Here is a 12,891-nt window from a genome sequence, read left to right on the forward strand (position 1 = left end):
ACCTATAGTGATCTAATACACAAATAGCTTATCTTATACATCCACAGCTTGTTTATCTTCAATGTATTACTCTTGCTCTTTGGCCTTTTTTCCATCATCACTATTTAATAGTATCATCATCATCTTCTTCTTCATTCTCCTCAATTGCTTTAACGATTTCAATATCAGCAAGCTCTGCAAAGTTCTCCTAGTTCATTAGATAGAGGAGGCATGGACTTCTTAGATGCATGCATGACCTTCTCAATGTTTGCTATGACCTTTGCACCTACTTTGTGATGACCTTTGCACCTACTTTGTGATCCCCATCTGACAATTCAAGGACACATTGAGTTCACATCTTAATAAATACCACTTGAAGGTCATTCTTCTCCACACCAATACAATGTCTTCCTTTCTAAATAGCACACACGATTGTTGTTCTCGTTGATGATATAAATTTAAATGTATTATTCAATTATCAAAGGCTATATATATCTTTGTTATGTTATTTAGATATTTCTTCTTAGTAGACTAACTATATACTCACCTATCCTTGAAAATAAATCAAGTACCCAATCATCTTGTGCTAAAAATAAGTCAAGCAATCTATTGATCCCTTTGTGGCTTTTGATATGAGTTTACCATAGACTTACTACCATCCACGTGCTTTAGTTTTCTTGTGATGGCCGGATACTTAAATATATTCTTTGTATTTGTTTCATTTACATGTGCTTTGACGATTTTCTTCTCTACTTCATCCTAGTATCCTACGGTGATCATCTCAAAGCATGAGGTCAATATTGGTCTTCTCCCTATATAAAAAGATACTTAGCTTTAACATATAAAAACATCAAGATATAGTAAAGAAATTATACCAAATGAAAGATTTTTCTCCATATAGTTCATTTTTGAAAGCAAGTGTCACACTATCAGCTTGGCATGTATTGTGGAAGATAACAAATCTAAACGATGGAGAATTTGTTATTTTCTTGAAGTTTTTAATCATCTATGAGACTTCTTTGAATGTGAAAGACTTATCATTGTTTAGTATATCATGACATGTTAAATCCATATGGTATATATCTACAATTGTAAGGGTAAAGTAATGTGGATCTACAACTTTATCTAAGTCATTCACATCACCATGAATAACTTTATAATATATCTCCTATAGGGGATGTTGCGGATAATAGAAAGGACACATCTCCACATCATTAGGTTGTGCTATATATTTCTCCTTTAGTAATCTACATTATCTCTCTTGCTTTCCCCTCTCCAAATGGATCAAGAAATATGGAGGGCAATGATCACCTTGCAATGTGGCTTGTCCTTTTCCATTTCTTTTGCCTTTGGCTACTTTCTTTAATAAAAAAGAAAACTATTACTCTTTATACACTACAAATAAGCTATATTTCAAGTCTATGAGAAGCATCAATACTTATCTAATCCTTGAATCCTAGAAAGAAAACTTTTAATACATTCATAGAGATGGACTCTGGATATTGACGAACAACTTCATCCCATGAAGAATAATTGAGGTGCTTTGTCATCATCTCTTAATTATATTTTCATATAAACTTTATGTCTACAAACATAAGTATTTTCTTAGTATTTGAAAAAGTAGACTATAAAATAAGATAAACATATTGAAAAGAAAACTTAGAAGTTTATCTCATTGACCATCTCATCTAAGGAGAGTTCCTTTGCTATCGCCCTAGGTAAGGTGGATATAAGCACTCTCTCATCCTTCACGCCTTGAAAAGAGCACCATGGTAACAACTTCATATCATTAGTAGGCTCTTCAATGGACATATCTATCTTCTTAGACTTTTCCTTCAAAATTACATTTGCATCATCCCGAGCCTTCTTTAACTTCTGAACTTTTAATTGCTTATCTTCCCACATGTGGAATATTTGATCCTGTAAATCCAAAATTTGGCCCATTTTAAATGCAAGTTGGAACATTGGATCATACTTACAAAAACCTTATGTCTTTCACTTCTTATCAATTACCACACCAACCTCTAATAAGCATAGTCTTCTAAGAGTCATGTCTTCCTTCCCATACTTTTACATATACTCATATTTTGTATGAAAAAATATTATATTCTCGATGAAGGACATTGTTCTCCTGAAATCGTTATTGTTATTGTGATCCCAGGCCAAAAGCTTTGTTATTGTGATCCCAAGCCAAAAGCTTCGCTTCTTTAAAACTCAGTCCTACATACACTTTACACTCAGCATATTTAAAGTGGTGTATGAGGATACTCTTCTAGAAGCTGCCTTCTTGCTTTAGCTGAGTGTGAGTCACCTATGACATAATAGTCATATATCTTTGCTTTAAATGTGTCAAAGCTTTCTTTTTTTGGACACTGGTAAGGATTCACCATAACCACCAAAGGAACAACTGTAGCATAAGGATCTATTTCCATTTTTCTCTTCAAGTTACTAACATATCCTTTGATGGGTTCTCACACTTCTAATGGTCTAAGCCCAATATTCTCATATATGGTTGGGGGCACGATGTATTTGCCTAACTGAAAGGGAGATGAAATTATCTCTTATAAGCTTATGTTCTTTTATATATCTTCTAAGCATATTTTATTATTAAGGCAAGATACCTGATTTGAGCTCCCAACCTGACATTATAAGTTCCTCTCCTTCAATAGTAGACTCATCCTTGAACTCCTCGGAATCAATACTAGTACTTGGCTCAAGTATCATCTATTTCTTAGATTTTTTTTGTGGTCTTTCCTTTGATGGAGGTATGGGCCTTGGTGGACACCTTTTCTTTTGTATATCTCCCACTAGTCTTGATTTCTGTAGAATGAGAGGTCTCTTTGGCTTGAATAGACTTTTGAGATACATGTATAACAAGCGACACCACATTGCCTTAAATAAAAGAAGACAATGCCACAATATTGTTTTCTTCTTGTTGAATTTCATCTCTCAAAGGCCTTGCACTACATTGAGTTTTAACGAATTTTGTTTCATCCAAGCCAAAAAATCTTAGACCATTGAACTATTAGAGACATTCAAGTAAACCATGGAGCTATATAGATCTGCATAATTACATGACATAACCTTTTTATATTGCTTTGGCTTATCAATTGATAGCCTCTTTGACCTAAGATTTCTTGCAAGGCACAAAATGATATTTTATTGGGAACGATATGATAAACACCATTCATGATTAGGGAAGGATATGATAAACACCTAAGGATGAGTCCTCAAGTCCTTCATTATTCTTCTACCTTGATGCTATAATCTGATGTTAAAGAGTCAAATCCAGATTTACATATTTGTGGTTCCTGCTTAGGTTTTCATTTTATATATGAGGACTTTGATGGTAGAGGAGGTTGTTATTAAATACCTAAGGATCGGTCCTCAGGTCCTTCATTATTCTTTTGTCTTGATACTTGTGTGGTCTTACTTTGTTCATTAGAAGCACCACCTAGAAATAGTGCTCTCTTGCCAGGGGTTTGATACTTTAGTGGCTTACTAGGGGTGAGGAGAATCAAATGGACTGGAGGTATCCTCTTCAAGAGTATACTCTTGCATCTTCTTGGACTTCTTGCTACTCTCTTCCCGAGTCTTGTCCATGAAAAAAATGAAAAAAAGAGAAATAAGGTGATTCACAACATGAAGTTAGTGAAGCATTGTCCTTATAGTTTGAGCTAATTGCAAAAAATCAATAACAAGATGTAATAACTATTACATAAAATATATTAAACATGATGCATTCAATAGAAACTTGAAGAAACATCTAATAAACTTGATGCATTGCATTGCATGGAGTACCTCACTAACACAAAGTAAAATATAAACTCATAGAAAAGAGGACAAATTCTAGATGAAAACAGAAGCATAGAAATCAAATATTTGAATTAATGCATAAACTATTAGTGGAAAATTCCATAATATCAAATGTTAATTTATTCTTGCTACGAAGTTCAAGCAAAGTACTTTTATTTATGCTAGCAAATTAATGCACTATATAATGTTGAAAAAGAAATTATAGAAATTTTACACAAAAGATATACAAACTTGATGCAGTATTTCAAGTGGATGATGAAAGTGCCAAAAATCTCCACAGAGCTTGATGCACTCTATGCAGTTAACAAAACATTTGTAACAACTTGATGCATTATATCAAATGAAGAATAAAATTGTAGAAAAATAGAATGGAACTTGATGCAATACATCAAGCTAGTACAATATTTACTCAAAATTCAAACCCATTCAATAAAATGCATCAATTTGTAACAAGCGGGATACACACCGACTAGCGTTTAGACACGCCGTCACATTGACCGGGGTATTTAAGGTGTAAGAACCTCAGATTAGGGCAACCAGTTATTATCAAGATCACACTCTTCACCTTCATCTCCAGCTTCCATGGCTTCCTTCTCCCTTCTCTCCTCTTTTCTCTCTTTCTCTCTCCTCTTCTAGTCTTCTTCCTCCTTCTTGTTCTCTTTCTCTCTCCTCAGCTCTCCTTCTCTCGTCTTAGCTTCTTTCATTACAAGTGGTATCAGAGCTTTAGGCATTGGTCCTTTTCCTCTTTCCACTTTCTCCCTTTTCAAATCCAAAAAACCCTAGTTACTCAGCTTACAGGTACAGGTACATCAAGAAGAATTGCAGTTAACTTTAGCTTTTTGGAGCAAGTAGGAGCTATGGCTGGAGATTCAGACACATATCTGGAGGTAAAATGGTTAAAATAGTAGGTCATCACTTCTTTTCATGCAAATTTTAAGGGTTCTAGGCCAACTTTAGAGTCCCAGGAGTTGGAAGAGGGCAAAACCTCAGTCACTTTTTGCCTCAATCCTCTTTCTCTCTCTTCTCCTGCAAGTTGCCATGGTTGCCAGCCCAAAGAAACCCCAAAAAATCTGACCTGAGGGTGCTCCCCGACATCAACCAACCCCAGGAATCCTTCCTTGATCCCCCAAGCTTCTGATCAAGTGGTGGAATGAGGGGATTTGCTGTCTAGGAGGCCTACACGACAACCCTGTAATTTTCGGCGCATTTTGCGCTGGCTATCCTGCCCCTCCCCAGCCCTCCTACCACTCCTCCTCTTTCTGCCCTCCCCTCCCTACCACTCCAGGGCACTGATTCAACACATTGGCCTTCCCCCTTTGGCACTTTTGCTCTCGGGAATCAACTCCCATGGTGGACAGTAGCTGGGACTGTTTGAAACAGTTTGGGGTAGCCATGGATTCTTCTTGCCTCAGCCCTCTTTCTCTCTCTTCTCGTGCAAGTTGCCATGGTTGCCAGCCCAAAGAAACCCCAAAACATCTGACCTGAGGGTTCTCCCCAACATCAACCAGCCCTGGGACTCCTTCCCTAACCCCCCAAGCTTCTGATCAAGTGGTGGACTGGGGGGATTTGCTGCCCAGGAGGCCTACAGGACAACCCCGTAATTTTCAGCGCATTTTGTGCTGGATGTCCTGCCCCTCCCCAGCCCTCCCTCCATTCCTCCTCTTGCTGCCCTGCCACTCCAGGGCACTGATTTAGCACATTGGCCTTCACCCTTTGGCACTTTTGCTCTTGGGAATCAACTCCCATGGTGGATAGCTGGGACTGTTTGAAACACTTTGGGGCAGCCATGGATTCTTCTAACTGAAGCTTTCTCTGACCCAGAGAGCTCAACCCCACAACCCCCTCAGCCCATAAAGGATTTCTCTTGCCCGGATGAAGCCATTGAGCTAAGCATGCATGGGAGCTTTGCAGGCAGCCATGAAAGCTTCACTTGAACCTTCCCATTCTTGAAGCTCAAGCTCGGGGATAAGCTTGGGAGCCTTCTTCATAAGCAAGAACACTCAAATGTTGAAGCACTCTTCTACGGATGCCAAACCAACAACCGGACTTGATCAATGGAGCAAGTGGCATCATGATGATTCATGCTTCAATGGCCATCCCAAGCATTAAAGAGGTATGCCATTCTGATCTTAATCTCTCAATTTAGCCACTTTTGCTGAGTCCATTGTTGGAGAGATTCAAGATTGCATACAAGCATCATACCTCTTCCTGAATTTCATTGTAATGGCTTACATTAGCCCCCTACCTTGTCTTATGATCTTGGATGAATATTAGCCATTGTACATTGGGTAAGTAGCATCCAGTGAGTCATTGGACTGCCAAGAAAAACCCCTACCCCAACCTTCATCATTCCTTGCATCTCATGAAAAGGCCCAGTGTCGTCTTTCCAATGCATCTCATGCTGATTGCTAATTAAAAATGTCTGCCATGTATACTCCAGCTGAGGGAAAAGGCCGATGCCATGCAAGGTGGTAAGACAAAAGAGAGGTGACCCTCCCTTACCACTTAAAACCCTGAAGGGGTGCACAACCCAGCCCGGGGGGGACTTTGCCCACCTCCCGGTGATCCGAAGCCCAATACTTATTTGCAGGTGTAAGTACTTCCATGAGCTCCACTTCCCTACCCCAATGATCTCTCTTGGCTACCCCGCAATGCTAATGGCACCCATGTATGCCACTTGAAGTACATGCAGTCAAGGAGATGTATGGAGTGGATGTACTTATGCATGAATGGAAAAGTTGATGGGTATGCACTGATGCTCGGGATTATGTTCAGTATGCTCAAGATGCTATTGATGTGGCAGATCAGGCCCCTTGATCTTTGCTCTATCCATGTAAGACATTGGTACTAAGGGACATGCAATGTTTTTGGTCATAGCCCTGCAGGACTGTCACAAAGATCCCATTGCAGAAAATTTTGTCCTGAATCTGGGGGTGAACCCTATAGCTCATCTCAAAGACGGCTTTGTCCCCTCTAGTTTAAATAAAAAATCTCTGCATTCGGAGCTACGGTGTGAAAGTTATGCCCATTTTTGTGCACTAGGGTCACTATAGGCAAGATGCAAACTGCTCCAAGACAGGCACTGTAAACCCCCTACAGAAAATTCTGATAATTTTCTGTCATAAAGGTTAATAGCTCATCTCGAAGAAGCCGTTGTCCGCTTTGACTTGAGCCCAAAACCTCATCAATGAGAGTTTCCTACAAAGAGTTACGCCCCTTTTACTGACAACAGGTCCTATGGACTGCACCCAGATGGTTGGCCAGAAAGGCAAAAGCAAGGCCCAAGAGGAACTCCAAAGAGAGATTAGAGACTCCCAAACCTCCATGAATGAGGAACCAAGCTCAACACAAGATTACTATGGTGACATATAGGAGGAAATGCCTGAAATGGACCTGTATGATTTTCTCAATCACACCCTCTGCCCACATGAGCTTCGTCATATGGAACACCACAATGATATGGTCACCAACCACCGCCAAATGATGTCCAAGTTTGATGAAGCGATCGAGCACATGGCTATATCAAACTCAAAGACCCAACAGACCTTGGAACAACTCATTGCTCTTGTTGCTCAGTCAGCGATCGCTTCATCCCAAGAGAAGACCAATGATTCTAGACATAAGTCTAGATGCCCTCCACATCAGGAACTATCGCATGGCCCACAGGGTATACTTGGCACTAAGGGAATTTCCCTTTCTACCTATGAGATCGGGGAACCCTCTCATATGCATGATGAGCCCCTATTGAATTCCCCCATCCACCATGCCGGCAACATTCACTTGAGGCCTTCTCCCACCTTGGGTCGAATTTCACCCACTCTACCTAGGAACCCCCATGTACCACATATGAATCAGCCCCATCAAGGACAATATGGTACAAATGGTCATCCTGGCAATCATGGACAGCATGGCTATAATGGACAACATGGGTTGAATGCACCACAAGGGATGTATGGACAGCAGGGCATGTTGGCCACCACGGGATGCATGGATAGCAAGGATTTCATGGGCAGCATGGCCCCTATGATCTGCATGACAAGGTCATTCTCACAAAGTACAATGGGCAATCCCCCTCACCATCTGACTTGGAAGAATGGATGTCCAAGTTGGAGTCCTACTTTAACATCTACCCCCGCATTGATGATCAGAAATACTTTTTGCTTCTCTTCATTCGGAAGGTTTTGCCCACACTTGGTAGCGCTATATCAATAAGGAGAATCAACAATTCATTGATTGGTGTTAACCCTCAAAAGAACGAAGGTGGAAAATCCGGAAAAGCTAAAGCAAAAGACAAAGACAAAGGCCAAGGCAAAGAGAAACGGAAGACAAAGACGCACAAGGATAAGAGTCCTAAATAAAGGAGAAAGGCGCACGGAAAAGCGCAAGTCAAAACTTTTGTAAAAGAGTGCAAGCGCATCATGGTTTAATTCAAGGAGCACCAGGCTCTCACCTTTGCAATTTGTAAATGTAGACGGGCGGTGGAAAGGAAGCTAGGAAGATAGAAGGACAATGGGAAAAAAGGCCTAGGCTACGGCCGGCCATGTAAAAAAGGGGAAAAGGGGATGACTGCCCAAAAGGGATTTAGGGTTTTGTATATAAAGTTGAAAAGTGAATGAGAAGCTCATTCTTGTGTGTGGCCAAAAGTAGCTCTCGTCTTCTTCTTCTTCTTCTTGTTCTTGCTTTCTTGAGCTTGTGCTTGAGAGAGGGAGTGTGAGAGTGTGAGGGAGTGAGTGTGTGAGGGTGAGGGACCGTGGGGTGGAGAAGCTCTCCATCTTCTCCTATCTTCTTCTCTTCTCTTCTCTTCTCTTCTCTTCTCTTATCTTGCTCGCGGCGATGGAGCTTGGAGCTTGTAGCAGGAGGATCGAGCTTGCTTGAAGCTTACACTTGGATCATGGAGCTACCAGAGTGTGCGGGAGAGGAGGCAACTCGATCGGCATGAAGGTAAGCTCACTACACTCAGTAGGCATGAGAGCGCGTAGGCTATGTGAGAGGTAGCCATTAGTGCTCGGCTTAGAATGCTTGAAACAATAAGCGGTCCGTTGGTCTTGGCGGTTGAGCGAAAGCTCCCACATTTTGGTTCTGTTTTGCCAGGACAACGGATTCAAGCCTTGAGCGCTTGCACACTTCAAATCAAGCATCGAAGTAAGGGCTTTCCCCGAACCGGTGTTTGAGATAGGTAGGAAGTGAGGGGATTGAAGATGGTATTCGATCTTCTTGGCAAGTAGATTTTTTGCTTTTTTGAGATTTATGTTGTGAAATGAAGTAGTGTAGGTATTTACTTTTGTGAATTAGATTCATTAGAGTGGGAGAAAACAATTTTTACCCTGTTTTACCCTGTTTTGTCCCTTACCATTCGGCCGATTTGACCCGAAACCCTAATCGGCCCCGTCCGAGTCCATTGTTTGACCCAAACCATTCGGCCTGTCCGAGTCAACCTGCTTGAGCCTATAATTTGGCCCTCGGCTCATCTGAGTTCAACATTCGGCCCTTGGCCCGTCTGAGTTCAACATTCGGCCCTCGGCCCAAGTGCCTCGGCCCGTCCAAGTAACCCTGTCGGAGTTTCCTATGTGTCCGAGTTGGGAATTCCGCCCTCGGCTCTGTGCCTTGACCCCTCCGAGTCAACCCGCCCAAGCCAATAATTCGGCCCTCGGCTTTGCACCTCGGCCCGTCCGAGTCAACCCGCCCGAGCCAATAATTCGGCCCTCAGCCCGTCCGAGCTCAACATTCGGCCCTCGGCCCAAGTGCCTCGGCCCGTTCGAGTAACCCCGTTCGAGTCTGCTCTGTTCGAGTTGGGAATTCGGCCCTCGGCCCTGTGCCTCAGCCCGTCTGAATGACCCACTCGGACTCTGCAATTCGGACCAGTTGGGCCGAGTGTAGATTTTTATCAAATTTTCAGAAATTTGACCTGACCCGGCTAGAACTCAGCAGCGCAAACTGTCGAAAGCCTTTAAGATGCTCAGAACTTAATTCTGGCACACGGAATAGACGAAATCGTAGGGAGCAGCCGCTTAGCAGCTTGAATTAGGTAGCAACAAGACCCAGAGACCTAGACGCAAAGCGCTGAGTAGTTAAAACCTGATACGCGGCAACATATTAGAAAGGCGCTGAACCCTGTCAAGGCAGCCAAAAAAGTGACCAAAAAGCCTATCAGGCCCGAACAAAGCAGGAGTGCATAAGATGCTTCGAGTAGTTTGTTGCACTCACCGCAAATTTCTGCACTTGAATGCACTTAAAGAAAGTGAAAGCTTGATTGAGCACAAGTGCACGAGGAGCAACACGCACACTGAGTGACCACAAAAATGGGTTGCATTCAATAACTGAAGGAACTCACTCAGATAAACCACTCAAGGACCCCACCAGTAGGAGAGGACTCCGCAGAGGGGGCTCCACCCCCTCTGCACCTTCCCTAAGTAGGTTGGAGAGAAAATGCACGCTGTGACAGGTCCTCTAAGTTCGACCCTAGCGTAGTGATGGCTCTACAAGAGCATGGATTCTCACTTGCAAGAGAACAACCAAAAGCCTGTACCCGAATGGAGACAAACAGAGACCCTAGAACCTCAATGGGTCCATCTAGCCAACAAGGGAAAAAAGGCCACATTGCAAAAACACATACGTGTTGCATTCAGACTGCATCTAGTCAAAGCGGAAAGCAACAACATCAAGCTACAATAGCGAGAATGATAGATATGATAGTCCTGACAATAGATGCTCCTTGAATAGCACTGTACTAATGAGCCAAAACATCAGTGGAGAATCCACATTTGGTCGTGCAGTTGGGGACTCAAGGGCGTTTGTTAGAAGGCTTAAATTTACAAGCCAAGACCGAGAAGATGAAGACATAGTACCACCTGCTTATCTTAGGGTCAAACTCACCGTGAAAAGAGAGCATACTATCGATGCTCTGATTGATGAAGGAGCAGATTTTAATGTCTTGACCTATGAGGCATGGACCCTACTAGGCCAACCAGAGCTGACACCGACTATTGCAACTCTTAGCCCTTATGGGGGACCTTCACAAGCACTCATAGGGAAGTGCAATATCCTAGTAACAATTGAAACTAAAATCTTGCCTATCCCATTTCATGTTCCTCCAAATAGTGCTAAATATGGTAAGGAAACCCTCCTGGGAAGACCCTTCAAAAGGGCAACCAAATGTGAGGCTGACTATGTAGCACAGAGGATACACCTGGCACTACCGGGTGTGAGGATAGTCACAACCTTTAGCAAAGGTGGCCCCATCGAACCTTGAGGGAAAGGCAAGGAAGGTGCTGACGTAACAGTCAAGCCTACTATCGAGAGCAAGGACTTGTTGGAAGAGCTGATACAAGCACAGGTCGAACAACGAGAACTAGTGAGTAAGGCCATGCTTGAAACAAGAAGGTCAAGAGACAATGCCAAGGATGGGATCTGGACTTACAAATATCGTAGAAGACCCCAAAAGAAGCCCAAGCCTTATAGACGAATGTATCAATGGAGGGTCACCACAATGCCGCGATGGATATCCAAAGCGTTGCTACGTGCTCAAGGGTATTACACAGGCAATCGATGGATTTGGGTACCAAAATCCCCTGCTAAACCATCTCTATCAACTCAAAGCAAGATTGCATTAAAAGCGACGAAGCACAGGAGGAAATGTAAGAGAAACTCTAGGTCCCGAGGCAAGAGACCGGACATGAGTGTTCGAAAGAAAGAGCCTCAGCCCAACATGCTTACTAAGCAGATGCCATGTGTGGCCATTGAGTGTGCACAAAGGCCATTAGTGCCCAAAGAGCCTGTGATTCTCCAAGAGGATAACAGGCATCATAGGCATGACATTGATCATGGCAAGGCTGATCATTCAACAAAGCAAATGGCACCATCATCTAATAGCCTCGAGCAAATCATTCAGCCAGTGCCAAGCCCACTAAAGAGTCCTAGATCTCCTACATCCTCTTTTTCCAAACAGGCACAAGAAGCACAACAGCGGTCATCAATGGCGGTTGCTCACTCCCAATCTCTATCTCCATCAAAGCTTCTAGATGTCCAAGAGTTAGGACACGACACCACCCTTAGCTCGCAACCTTAGGATATGCATGTGCAATCCATTGTGGCTTGCTCAACTGGTGCTTGATCTACGCAAGTGAAGGCTCTAAAGGCAACAAAAGACACAACCACTTCCAATGGCCCTAAGTACTTGACACCGCAATCCACCAATAGTAGCAAGTCCACTGAAGTAGCTGCTAGTACTTCAAATCAGGAATCACAGCAGTCACAGACCTTGGCCGTGACAATACCCCTAGCGAAACGTGTCCTTAGTAGTGTACCGGTGGAGGAGGTGTCACAACCAACTTCATTAACAACCCCAGCACTTCCAAAGTGCCTAAAGCCTAGACTGGAGGACTTAAACATAATCAAAGCAGTCATTACCATCAATGGTTGCTTGCAACGTTCAATCCATCGACAATGGAACTTGCATTGACCAACCAAGAGTGGACATGACGCCGTCACAACAGGATAACAAGCTTACACCAGTCACATCCAAGGAAAACCATGATGCAATAACGAAGCCTCAGCGGATGCATGGAGACCCCAAGAGCATGAGAAATCTTAGCATTGGCCAAACTTGCGCATCTAAGACGGAGCCCCCAGCTACGCTAAAACCCAGGAAAACTCCTAGAACCTTGCATGAGATGGCAATCGAGCAAGTCCTCATGGAACATAGAAGTGTCGCAGAATGCTTAACTGAGTTGGATGCTAAGCTCAAGGTGTTTGCACGTGTCTACATCCTTGTGGACATGGGCACATTCCCTAAAGAGCAACTCGAAGAATACTTACCAATTCCCTTATCTTGGGAAGAGCAAGAACATCTTGATGAGCACTATAACAGGCTCCTGTATGAACGCATGTGACTCATCTCTGGCGAGGAAGCCGACGAACTGCGCTTAACAGTCACATTCAATGATGTGCTCTACCAACCAAGTCTCTTAGAGATAGAGCAATTAAAGCGACTCTATCAGAGGGCCGAAGTCAATTTGAACAGCGTTGGTGTGAAAGCCGTGTTGCAATGACCAAACTAGGAGCCTAGATCATGATAGTCTCCGAGGAGCGATTGGCCAA

The sequence above is a fragment of the Lygodium microphyllum genome, chromosome 29 (genome assembly GCF_053477565.2).
Source record: "Lygodium microphyllum isolate KBCC chromosome 29, Lygodium_microphyllum_v1.1.10, whole genome shotgun sequence".
NCBI lineage: Eukaryota > Viridiplantae > Streptophyta > Polypodiopsida > Schizaeales > Lygodiaceae > Lygodium > Lygodium microphyllum.